Source organism: Apteryx mantelli, chromosome 3 (assembly GCF_036417845.1).
Source record: "Apteryx mantelli isolate bAptMan1 chromosome 3, bAptMan1.hap1, whole genome shotgun sequence".
Taxonomy (NCBI): Eukaryota; Metazoa; Chordata; class Aves; order Apterygiformes; family Apterygidae; genus Apteryx; species Apteryx mantelli.
Window position 1 is genome coordinate 17,884,239 of NC_089980.1, and position 13,912 is coordinate 17,898,150.

The window sequence follows — 13,912 nt, forward strand, 5'->3', positions numbered from 1 at the left end:
CAGAAAAGTATAACGGGTTATACAGGTGTTACAATGGCTATTCCTGGAAAGCAGCATTATGTGCTCATGCAAAATTACAGATTATTAATTCCCACGCTTCCTTTTCTAAATAATGAAAATTTCCACTTCTTTTCCCTTTCCCCTCACTCTCAAAAAAATTTTTTTTGATTTGCTATATCACCAGCACTAACTAACATTTTAGTTATGAAATTCCATTTTACCTTGAGTCACTCGGTACCCTCTCCCAATATGCAGTATTGCATTATTTTTAACTGCGGCCCCAGTTGCCTCTATTCAGGCAAGAGTGTTCAAAGGATACACTGTCTCTAGCTCACTGTATATCTGATCTTGGATGGCTTTATATAAATATATTTGGGGGGGGTACATAGATTGATTTCACTGCAATATAACGAATAATTGGCTGGCACTGGAAAGACTGAATTGCATACTTTCTGAGCACAGAAAATACCTTACACATGGGGGATTAGCATATGAAACTACACAACATGGTAATTAATTCTCATGCTTTGAAAACCCAGTTATAAATAAAGGGAAGGAAGGCTGATAGAGGAAAAGAGCTGTTTGATTTCAGATACTGCACAGCATTTAGTGCTAGCAACTGTGTCAATAGCCTGTGAACCATTTTCCCTTCTCTCTTCTTCATTGGTATCATTGCTGGTGGTGAATATAGCAAGAACCTTCCCTCATTTGTTGCTCATGAGAGGAAATGGATGTGACAAATGACCCGGTAATGATTGAGGAGGCTCGTCTAATTAGACAAGACAGGAGATAGATGTTCTTGGGTATTCCTTTAGTCAAGAAGTCACAGCTATGGAGGAGGAAAGTGAAAATGAAGACCAACACCTTCCAAAGCAATTGCCTGAAGTTAACAGCCTAAAGGAGAGTTTAGGAAGCTCAGCAACTGATCCGGTATTCAGCAGAGCACGGGCACAGCGATCTTCTGCTGAACCCCTTTGACTTCTGCCCAGGTCCCACAAGTCAGGTCTGCAAATGTTGGAAAACTGTACCCACTACACAAAGTGCCATAGATTTTCTGGAAATGAGTGAAAGAGTGTCTGCACTGCAGAAAGATTAAAGCCACCATTACATTTGCTAAGAAAAAAAAACAACCTCGTATAAAACCTGTATTAACAAAACGTGATGATTCCTAATGTAAACACATTTTCAAACAACACATGGAAAACTCTGTTGCAGCACCCTAAATCCAGAGGGCCAGTAAGTGGGAATGAGTTCCTGAGCAATCTGCAGTGTAAGAGGTGACTGAGAAGAGCATTTAAACAGGTCAGCTCTGCCCTGGGAATCTCAAGGGTTGGCACAAGACTTCTTAGCTCTAGACATGTGCTCTCACGTATGCGAAGTGCCCAAAAAAACTAGAGTCAGCCCAAATGGTCAAATGGAACAAAGTAAAAAATAAAACAAAACACACAAAAATATTTTATAATACAGCAACAGGAGAAAAATGTGTAAATATTTTAAAAGGAGATGTAGAACTAGGGCCTGATCTTGCAACGGGTATGATGTAGACAGACCTTAACACTGATTTGGACATTAAAACCAATATGCCCCTCATAGCAGGTTATTTTTGTTTATTCATTTATCCTTTCTCCTACTATGCTGTTGGCCCTATTTTTTGCTGGTGTTATCTTCTATGTGGAAAAACCAAATCCTTGCCGGACAGGAGAAACGTGCCATGTGTCTATCAGCTTGATTTCTTCCATTTTGAGAAGACACACTTCTGGCAAGCCCAGGCTCCTTCTGGCCAACTTACAGGTCAGCACAGTTTTATTTAGCTGGATGGCCTTTCACATATTGCTAGGAACGGGTCACAGAGAAAGTCACACCTTATTGTTTTATCTGCGTTCCAGGCCAGTAGTTAGGTCTAATTAATCAACGAAAGCTCTACAGGGAACGTGGGCAAGCAATAAGCAACAACCACCTGATCTCTGGGGAGAGTATTAGCAGCAGCGAGACTCTATCAGCAGTAACTCAGAAGGCATGAGGGGAGCAAATGAAGGAGTGACCGTGCATCTGGAAGCCGCTTCTTCAGACCACCATCTCTTTTGCCATCAGTCATTAGTCAAGCCAAAGGTCAGCAGCTTATCGCTTGTTTGGGGTATACTTTAAACACCTCACAGAAAGGCCCAGAGCAGGATTAGTGCAAGACAGGCATGGCAGAGAGGCAGCTGCTGTCACTCACAGCTCCTCCCTCTGATCTCAAGGGAGCTGCTGCTTTCCACAAAAGCAGGATATCATGGGTGAGGCACAAGATATCGCTCGCAGCAACATGCCTCTTGGCCTGAAACAGCAGCTCCCAGACGGCACCGAGGTCCCAGCTCCAGGCTTCATCTCAAAGTAGACAGAGGAAAAGACAACTTATCACAAGGCCCTTGAAAGGCTACCCATCTCTGGACTGTGGGACCTCACTGTAACACATCTACACTAGCTATCAAGAGTATATTTCTAGGCAGTCCCTTCCCCACACTGGAACAGGACACCGAGGTCTGAGGACTGAATGATGCAGTGAGGGATCCAAACAGGACAAGGAGGAAGATGCCATTGCCAAGGCTATTTCCCCCCGCTTTGGAGTCCCACCTGCTTTGGACCAGCATCTGGCATTGCAGGGTATACATACCCCTCACAGGCCTGACAGGGGAGTTGGTCCTGCTTGCTGACAGCAACAGAACCAACCCGATTTTGCAGCCCACAGATTCAAAAAGCCTCAGAAAGAAAAGGAAGCCTGCTCCTCCTGAGAAAGGCAGCAGGGCCCTGCAGCCTGGTTTGAAGGAACAGAGGGTTTTTCTTTTTGATTATGCTAATTTGGCAATCACTCAGTCCTTTGTTTTGACAAAAGATAGGAGATATTTGGAATTTCAATCCTGAATTAGCAGGGCACTGATCTGGATGGGGCTGGCAGGAGTCAGCCTAAACGAGACTGGAAAGGACACATTTTACAACATGCACAGCTGCAGTGAAACCTCAACCTTACAGCAGTCAGCAGGCAAAATTCCCATTGTCTTCAACGAGACTAGAATGTCAGCCAGCTTTTATTCCAAAACCAAAGGTTTATTACATCAATTATTTTCTGCTGATTTTTTTTTCCTGTCTTAAGTTCATAGATGACCTTCTATACCAAACCATGCAAACTTACAGATCTGAACTACTCCTGTTCATCTGATGAGAGCCACCATATTTAAAGGATAGGAAATTTGCTGAGAGAAACAACTGCCTCAGGCTTTACTCTGCTTCAGGAAACTCAACCAAAAATTGTGTGCCTCTATTTTTTTTCCCTTTTTGCCTCAGTCTAAAGCCATACAAGCAGACTGCTAATAACCATTCCTTCTCTCTTCCTCTCGCGCACACACACACACGCCCTTGACAGGCTGGCTGCACAATCTTCTTTCATCCTCTTTCTCCAGGGTAGCTGCAGGAATCAGACCATATATAATAGTTGCCAGTGTTCACTATAAGCTTAGGTATAGATAGAACTGGATCTGCTGGGCTTCTGGAAAGGAATGGATATGAACTTGTTTTTTAAAATATTTCAGACAACGGGGCAAAAGAATTTGTGTGTAAAAAGGCCCAAGAATCATTGTGATTCTCTGATGCTTATACCACGAATAGGGTGTTCTTCCAATAAACACATCTTGTTTATGAAAGTTCCTGTTAAAGACAGTGCACTAGGAATATTAAAAGGACTTGACACAAGCCTATTTAGTGCAACATTTCTTTAACAATGATTCATTTTAAATACAGATCCCCCTCTTCCCCACCAGTCATGACTATATTCTTTTACACAGGCAAATCAGGTGAAAACTGAAGCCTGAAGAAGATGCACCACAGCTCAGACAGATAACACAGGTAACAAAAACATTCCCTCAAAAGTGTGATTCTGCTGAACCCATTCATCCAACTTTTACATCTTTCTGTTTATTTTATCTGAATAGTTCAGTTTTCCGGTACCAAGCTCCATGGCTAGGGCGGTTTCAGTACACCCTAAAGCCAATGGGTTGCAACAGCCACCTAAACGACTTGACCAATTTTCATCCTGCAGATTAAGAATTGTGCTCAGCAGAAGCAGCAGCACGGAAGGCAGGAATTTGTCCAGGTACTAAGCACGCACGGACCATTTTCTCCAAAAATGACTTGTCTGTCCTTCTTATTGCTCTGTATCCCAAACTTCTGCTTGATTTTTTTCCAGAGAAATTGATGCCACAACACAGTTCCAATCGATATCTGACATAGTATCAGATTCCTTGCAGTAAGAAGTACTAGTTTAATGTCTCATACATGCTTTCTCCAAGAAGCCTATGGTAGCACACATTGCCTCAGCAAACCATCAATTTAAATGATTGGGAAAAAAACAACACATAATAAGTGACAGATTTTTCAAATCAGATAAAGATGGGAACCAGATTATCTGTCTGTGGGTGATAGATTGCAGCAATAATAAATTCACTTTAAGACACTGGATCAATTTTTAATCAAGCCAAGAATTATTATTGCAGAAAGATAAAATGACCCATGAGGAGATGCCTTAATTTTCCACCAATCAAATTATAGCCTTTCTAAATAAGATGTAATGAGATCCATGGAATATCCAGGTTACACAGCCTACCTAATTACCCATGTTCCCTGTCATGTTGTGATATAGTAGTGGTAAACTGACCTCTGAATTTACCAAGATGAAAAGGTAATTAGTTTTTCCACAGGGCCGTAGTGAAAACAACAGCAATGACACGTCACCTCCTTCCACCAAGTCGCAATCTCAAAGGTGTTTGTTCTTAAAATACACAGAATATGACCTACTGGGTAATAAACTACAGTCATTAAGTGAAGTATACATCTGACAGAAAAACAACCACTATCTCCAAGTTGAGAATACAAGGTCTGAAGGTAAAGCAAATCAACCCATATTCCACATGAAACTTCATCAGCATGTTACCACAGAGAGGCTCATGAGATGGTAGAGTGGCTTCTAATTAAAGAGGTCACAGTGTCGTATATAAAGGGAGCTTTCCTCATCCCTAGACACAACAAGTATAATTTTCTATTTTCTTTAACCACTCACTACAGGCACATTTTAGGCCACTTCCAGCATGATGCCTTTGGAAAAACATTCCTGAAAGCATACTGGGGACCTGAAGGTACACCAAGGTCAAACACAGAATCTATCAGCCCCAAAGAATTGATAATTATTTCAGATAGAAGACCAGTTCTGTGTGTACCCAGTGAGACTGACTGTCTCTCCACCCCAGTATTTGGAGCTAGGATTAAGAACTGCATTTTTGACAAGTTTTGGTGGCCTGACCCCTCCACTAGAGGTATCAGTGAGAACTAAGACTGAATTTTCTCTGGCCACCTCAGGAAGCAGGAAGTCCCCAAGATGATTTGTCCCTGCCTGCGTGCCCTTTCCTTTGGGCACCACTGCAGCTTAGAGATACAATGACAGACATAATTGGCTCATGCAAAGAGAGTCATCATCAAATTAATGAACTACAACAATTCATTCCATCTGCTGCCTCTTTCGTGCTAATTTATTAATAACAATTACAAAAAAAAAGGCATGGATTATAAATTTCAATTTCTCCTCTTTACCTGAAAATTTAGTCTATGAGAGTCTTAAAATATGATCTCATATTATTCCAAATAGATTTATGGCTTATCACTAGTAATGTGGCAGTACCCCATTGACCATAAAAGCTAACTATTTTAAAGTAACTTAAATTACCCCTTCCGAGCAAATCGGATATTTGGTTTACACAGCTTGCACCGCTTTTATAACAGGTGTCCCCTTTTGGTCACCAACCCATCATATCTCTCCACTTGGGTCTTCTTCAGTCTGTCACACAGCCTTGTAGGCCACAAGCACAAATGTCAGCACACAACTTTTCCAGCAACAGCAGAAGCAATGAACCGATACATGCAGAACAGGAAGACACAGAATAATTCAGTCAATGAACTGATACCATTGCAGGTCATGCTAGGGTAAGCATAAACTGCAAGACAGCCCCTGGAGTTCTCCTGCTGGGCATCCGGCGAACGCAAGCGTCCCCGTGCTAACCAAGGAGCCTGCCACCTTCCCATTTTGCACTGATTAGTGTGAAAAAACCAACAGAACCTGCTGGTCAGGGCAGGTTTGGACATACAGTGAAATTCTGGCTCCTTATCAGCAGCACAACTGCCATTGCATTCAGCTGGGTCAGAGTTTTTCGCCAGGTCTGATCCACACACTGACACTTCAGGAATAGAACTGTTTTACTTCAGAGTTTAGTAGGTTTTGACTTACCTTTCCAGTATATCCCCTACTATTAACCAAGTTCTACTAATGTAAAAAATAGTAATAATAAAAAAATAAAAAGTGTGATACACAGAAATATCCCTTTTTTCTGCAGAGAAATAGCTGTGTCGATTCAACGTATCTGTGCACCAATGTGAAGATACTATGCACTAGGCAGATTGCAGGGCTTTGATGGCACCAGTAGTTGGAGCAGTAAAACTTAAAGGGAGTTGTACATCCTAGACCGATTTGCAAACAGTATGGAAAGTTTGTTTTAAGTGGGATCACTGTGTATTACCTAATACAGGATGAGGTAATGCTAAAACACTAAGAAAACCTTCAACACTTTTTCCAGTAGAGATTACAGATGCTGTGAGGAGAAGGGGGAGGGAAGAAAAACCTCTTACCCCGAAGGAGCTCAACAGTATTAGAGGGCTATCTAATGAAGATAGTTTGAATTTGCATCAATGTTCCTATTTAAGTGTTTTGATCAAAACACATCAGTAAATTAAATGCAAAGGCTATATGTTGATTAGAACAAAAGATACATTACATTACGATTAAAGTCTTGTTATTAAGTAACATATCCAAGCCCTAATTTCTAGTTCTGTAATATTTCCACCAATACTATTATCTCCATTTAATTAGGACATAAAAGTAAGTAAAGTTAATTTAAAAGAAAATTTCCAACAGCATTCCATTTGATTTTCTAGTAAATTAACACTTTAAAACCTCTAATGGGCATCTTCAAAAGAAAATGTTATTAACAAAATATGTGATAATTAACATAATTAAAACTCTCTAAAGTATACATTTTTTAATAGCAATTGTTCTGTTAAAAAACATGCAAAAGTGACTCAAAAATCCCACTCCCCCCATAATGTAGACATGCATTAGATATAGCATAAACATTGGACAATTCCTCAGGGATACCCACTGACCTAGAAATTGCTAGTATGAACTCATAACAAGATTACTTTTTGTGGAACTGGATTAACTTTTACACATTCCCTTTCCCTCAAATGAGCTCAGTGTGCAAGTGCTCTAATATTGCAAATTATGCAATTAATTTAAAGTAGAAGGACATTTTTCTTTTCTCACCGCAGCATCTGACTGAAGACATTCTATGATTATCAACAGTTATGACATCAAGCTGCGTGACAAGCAAATATTTTGGTCATCCTCTGGCTGTGTAGATGCATCTCCCACCGGGGGAAACCATCACACCTTTCATGGGACAAGCCTGATGACCCAACACAGACCTTTCATACCTTCTGTGCTCCCAAGAAACATATACATTTCAATTAATTGAGATAACAGCATGAAAAAGTTTAGCTACTTATCCGAACTGTTCAAATCTCTCAAGCCTGCCCAGAGAGCTAGATATCTCACAAGACAGCCTGGGCTTCCTGCTCCCAATCAGCCCAGAATTACCTCATGAACAGGCTCTCACATAATTTTAGACAGGATGCAGCAGTGTCCTTTCATATGTTAAGCTCAACACCAGGTGCAACAGCACTGCTGATAACAGGGAATAAAGGCAACTTTCTTCATCTTTGGCTTTCTCCCCATTTTTTTTTGGGGGGGGGGGTAGGGCGGGGAGAGAAAACATTTGCATTCACCCCACTTACATTCGTCTATTTTATATGGCCCCTGTTCCAGCGGCATCAGAGGCAAAGCTGAATGAGCTTTCTTTCACCTCTCTGCTGAAGTGCAGGGAAGAAAGGAGCTGAAAACTGCCTGAGATAAAGCGCTGGAAAACGTGTACCAGGTCACCTGCCAACTTGTGGCAGGACAAGCAGTCAAACCCAAGAACACCATAAGTTACACCATCACCCTCTGCTCTTGCATTTCCAAGTGGCCATACTAGACACTGGTTTCCACTTGGTGCAACAATTCTGCAAGTGGCAGCATGAGGCTGGGCGACTGGGCAGCTGGGGAAAGCGAATCCATGATCCACCTCACAAAGAAGTAAGCAGAACTGCACCACAGATATCCTTCCTCTCTGCCCTTCAACTCCTTAAGGCTCTATGGACCTTTCCCTCTTTCCCTGTGACAAAAGCAGTTCACTCCACAGATGTTGAAGCGCTCAGTTACACATGACATATTTTTAGTGAGTAGGACTATTTAGACCAACATCAGAGAGCAGTAAGGGCCAGCTGTTCCCTAAGGGACAGGGAGCTGGGAGCCAAAGGAGATCGCATGGCCCACAGGGCAGAGGCCTCACCAGCCAGAGTCCAGCCCCAAAATACCTGAGCGAGAGGAGCAGGGCAGACCTAGGGCAGCAGCCAGGGTAATCCAGAGTTCACGGCAACGAGGCAGGTCCAAAGGCTGGCCAGGAGCACAAGTCACAGTCAGAATCAGGTCCAGTGACAGTAACCAGGGTCACTGGGCAGGTCCACAACAACAAAGCAGGGCCAAAGTCAGGCCAGGAAGTCAGCCCATGGATTAGGGTCTGGATCGATGGGGTCCACAGACAGGCGCAGGCACGCCTGTGGCAGAGTTGGAGATCAGCACCCCTCCATTGTGGCTCAGGCAGGGATTGAAGGCCCTGGGCTGAGCTTAAACAAAGCACCTGGCCCCAAGGGCAGAGGTGCAGGTGGAGGCCCCAGGTGAGGCCAGTCAGGGCTATTAAGGCCTATTAGTGCACTCAGGGCCATGGCAACCTAAATACAATTTCTTCTGAGACTATGTTGCTGACCCTCCCACGTAACAATCATTTACTCAGTCCAAAGAACAAAGCCACTTCCCTACCCCTCTATCTCAAATTTACTTATATAGAGGTCTCAAGTGCAGGTTTCTGTACTCCCTTTCTCACACTGTTGTTCAAGAAGAAAGCTCAGCTCTGCTGATCTCCCGAGAAGAAAGGTCTCTTGTTCATCAGCCTCACAAGCATGCTAAGTGCTCCTGCACTGGACAAACCCATGTGGGTGACCAGTCAGCTGCAGAAGGCAGCACTCGATTTAGTGAGGTCCTTGTTATATATCATGCCTCAGATGCCTCTGATGAGGCTACCCAATGAGCACATCTCAGTGGTCCTGTTTGTGCTGAGGTGTTCCTTCTGGGAAAGCCGGAGTCCTGCAGAGCCAAAGTAGTTCTCCCAGCCAAGTAGGGAAGAGGGATACAAGAGAGTTAACAAAAACCTCATTTTTCCAAAGAAAAAAAATAAGTCATTTGTTGCGAGAGCAAGAACTGACTGAATAGTTGGGTTAGTTCTTATTTCACTAGAACTTTGCCAGCCATAGCTAATAGATATTACCACCTGAATCATGCATGGATTTACCAAGTAACAGTCATGACACTCTAGTACTGTAACCTTATAATATGACAAATATTTGCCACCATCTGCAGTCAATTCAAAGCATCTGCTGCAACTTTTTTTGATGAAAGCAAAGTAGCATACCCCACCATAAATTCTTTTGACATTGTTATTATGATATTCTACGATAAAGAAAAACACACAAATACAGCTCAGGTTATCAAAATAAATCAGCAAAGCTTAACAACTATTTTAATTATCATTAGAAGCGCTTTGGCATTTTTCTTACCTGTTGCCTTACAGAAATATTTCACTCACCATGGACAGCAAAGCTTTTTCTGCTCTGTAAATATCTAAACTTAAAGATTTTGAAAAAAAGCTCAGTACTTCTACCAACCTGGGCTAGAATTTTACAAAATAACTCAGAAGCCACTATCTTTGCTCTCCCTGAAATCCACATGGCTTGTACCATCGCTTCGATAGGTAGAAGCCAGAATGACGTGATTTATAAAAATTCCAGCTGTAGGTATCAATGCTGTGTTTATCACCACATTATCCAAGGAACTATCACTCTTGCACTAAGGATAAGAGTTTCTCTCTGTCCACCCACTAACAGCAGTTTGGTTGATTGTGGGAAAGCCAGCAAATCTTGCTTTTTTGCTCTGTGGATGGACAAATTCCCGGGCATTTTTATCTCTTGTGGAAGGGGTTCAGTTACAGCCAACTGGCCTTCATCCAGGTACTGATCTTTCCCAGGCAATGTGGGAAGCTGGAGACAGAGCTGATTGCCTCTGGTATAAAGACGATGTGCAACGCAGTGTTGCTACAGTCCCAGTTGTCACACAAACTCCCCCAGCTGTTTAAGAAAGATGCTGAGCAAGATGAGAGGAGACAAAAAAAATGAAAAGCAGTGCTGGGAAGAGCCACAGAGGAACAACTGTTCCAGATGCTTTTTTTCCTGAAAGGAAAGAAAAGCACCATCTCAAAATTTCTGCAACCTTTTTACAATCCTACAGTAAAAAGGCAGCATCAAAACCAGTGGTGGTAATATAGCAGCAGCTGACTCAGCCACAGGACCATAAACGATAGCCCATGTCCAAGAGAAGACTGGACCACTCCTCAGCATAAATGTAATCATTTTGATGACATTATTCCAGAGGTAGGATTCAAGAATACCTGCAATAACCAAATAACCAAGTCAGAGGTGGTCCTTTGCTAGCTTTTCAGCTAAGAAAGACAAAAGTAATACACAATTTTCAAAGAGTGGGCTACACTGATGCAGGGGAATTTCATCTTTAAGGATGAAATTGTTTGAGGCCTTGAGGCAGGCATAGGACCCAGAAAGAACATCCTGGTCATATTAAAGCTGCTTCAGGGACTAAACTTTTTCATGGCTAGTAACCACCTTCCAGTTTCCAGACTAAGTTTATTATATGTCCATTCACATTTCTTTGGGCTTTTAAACCCATATTTTAAGTTTTTCCAGGTTAGTTTTATGATAATGGTTGTTTTTTACCTCCCACTTCATACATAACATTTTCCTATCTTTTATTCCCTATTTTAGGGCAATTTTATTCCCTTTCAGCCTTGGTTTCACTAGGCAAAACAAGCTATACTCCCACAGGAGATAAATCCTGAGCATCCTAGAAACCCTTCTCCAAATTCATTTTCCTGAATGGGGTTGGCTGGAATTGGCATATGGTATCCTACAGAGGGTAGATCTCCTTTCTTTCACCTGGGAACATCCTTTTCAGAGATACTTCACATTTCTCAATTATTCCACGGCAAATATTACATTATGGTCTCTCTCCTACTTAACTACTTCTGAAGCATGAGTTTACAATGCAAATAGGATATTTCTGAGTGTGTCTTCACATTTTCCATTATTACATATAATTTCTTTTTTTTCCACTTTCTTTCTCAAGGTTATCCTAATTTTCCCACAGGAGATTAAAGGCCTCCTTTGTATCATCAATACATCTCATTTTTCCCATGTTCCAATTTTCATGCCAGCACCATTAAAGAAAAACCTTAAAGCAATTCCTGCCCCAATACTCATTCATGAGGTCTTCCTCTAATAACTTGCTTTTAGTAGGCTAGTAACTCTTCCAGTATAACTGTTCACTCTTTTACCAGTTCCTACCCACGTTACAGTTCTAGTAGTCCCCTTAAAAGTTTTAATTAAGATCTGCCCTGTGTAACACTACAGAGACTTCTGAAGATCAGATATTGCAGTTCTAACCCATTTCTTTCATTCATAAAATCAGTTAACTTATAAAGAGAAACAGATTTGAATAGTTTTACATGAAGTAGTTTTGGTTAATTTATATTTCTTTTTATCCTATCTTCCTTCTTATCTAAATATGCTTTCTTTGCTAGTAAGTATGAAGAGCCAAAGCATTGGAAAAGCTTCCTAAACAGAAAGACAAACACTGAACTGCACTATTTTCTCTTCCAAATTTCATCTGTCTCTAAAGCCCAAACTTCTTCAAACTATTTTCATTACATTGTTATCTTTAGATATTTAATTAATTTGCACCAAAGTCCCCAGTATTTTCATTCCTTAGCATCCTGCTCAGTGTGGCCCCAGAGTAAAGAATACATATTCACACTCTTAGAAGCTAGAGATCTTACCATATTTAACAAGAAGCATCTCTGACAGTAATTGGAGCTTTGTATCAAGGTAAATAAATGGTAAGATCATAAGGACATACTCTAGTGGCCACATGCATCCTGCAAACACGAACATCAGAGAGCGAATTTAACATATAGTCTCAGTGGATATGAATTTTCTATAAACAAACAATCTGAAGAAAGACTCACTTTTGTCACCTGTTATTCCCATCAAAGAAAAATGAATATTCTGTTTCATATGTTTCCTACCAGGCAGCTTCATTATTTCCACTAGCCTTTTTGTTCTTGTCATGTGTGTAATTCTGTAATATCCTCAATGACAATGGATTAACTTTCTTTCCTCATTACTAGCATTCAATGCAAATTATACAAATTATTCAACACGATAGAATTCTGGTACGGTACTTCACAAGGGTACACTGGAAGATGTGTTCCTTGTACTGCATGAAACAACAACTCATTTCTATCAAGATACAAAGTGCCCAGCTGCACAGTATTTATCCCCACATGTACAGGGCACAGAGTGGAGAGGTAGACTAGGACCAGGAGAGTCACAGTAGGATACTAGAGGCTCCACTCTTCCCAGTCAGACCATTTGAGGAACCCTGGGCAAGTCACTTACCCTCTCTGAACACTGGCTATCTCTCTGTAAGACAGAGATAGCATCACTTCCTTCCTTCAGACAAAGTGCTGGAGGCCTAAAAATCCTTAGACTGAGAAGGGTAAAATTTCTTGAGGATGAGGTAAGTGCCTTGAGCAAAAAATGGCAAGTTAGCTCAACAGTCTGAAGTCTGAGCACTGTGTTTAAAGAGTTAAGTTCAGAGCAGAGGAGAAAGCAAAGAAAGGCATGGAGGGCTCCGTTCTACACCCTAGAAATCAGTGGCTTTAGCAGACACAGGGTAGGCCTCTAAACGCTGAAGTTGTGCTAAGGCATGTGCTAAAGAAAGAAATGCTTATTCTGACTGAAATAAAAAGCAAATGTCATGGCTTTGAAATAAAAGAGGGGAAAAAAAAGAGAATAGGCTCAGGAGGGTTTATAAATCCTCTTAGGCAGCCTCGCAATACTGCCTTCCCTGTAACTCTGGAGCAGGGCTTTAGCAGATGATAATTTCAAGAAGGATGGTCAAACACCATGATGATGGCCACTTTTGGCTTCATCCTGATTAGAAAAGCAGTCAAGTTTGATGGGGTTAACCCAGCAGGTCCAAACAAACCTCAGTATATAGTTTTATTGTAGTGCCCCTGCTTAGGAACAGCCTTAGCTTGCTTTAAGGTTATTGAGTTACAGCTTAGCTGGATACCTTAAAAAAAAACAAAGTAAAAATAGATTTGCAGTGACACCAAGAAAGTGGCTAGGTTTGGGTCAGGGTTGAAGACTCAGATGACTCTCCTAGTCAAGATAAAACCTCTGAAAGCTTTTTAAAAATACATCGATGCTATCAAATATTCTAGTGCAAGACAAGGAAATGAAACATTTTTTTGAGGGTTGAACCAGCAGGGCAAAACCTAGTACTGGGGACAGCCCCTTTGTACAGCTCTGGGATATAAAAGGGTCAAAAGTGCTCCTTCACAGAAAAGGACAAGCTACAGTTGCAAAACCAAAGAACAAGCTGGAATTGCTCAACCTGTTCCACCTTGTTGTGGGGGGGGGGGGGGGGGGGGGCAACATGATCCTCAGGCAGCTGCCAGAATTGAAGCAGAGCAAAGATGGCTTAGAGCTG

At 41.6% G+C, this 13,912-nt stretch overlaps 1 long non-coding RNA gene across 1 annotated transcript in view; it reads right to left on the reverse strand.

Moving 5' to 3' along the window:
• LOC136991656 (uncharacterized) overlaps nucleotides 1-13,912 on the reverse strand; it is a 182,463-nt gene that overhangs the window by 71,414 nt on the left and 97,137 nt on the right. The window lies entirely within an intron of this gene.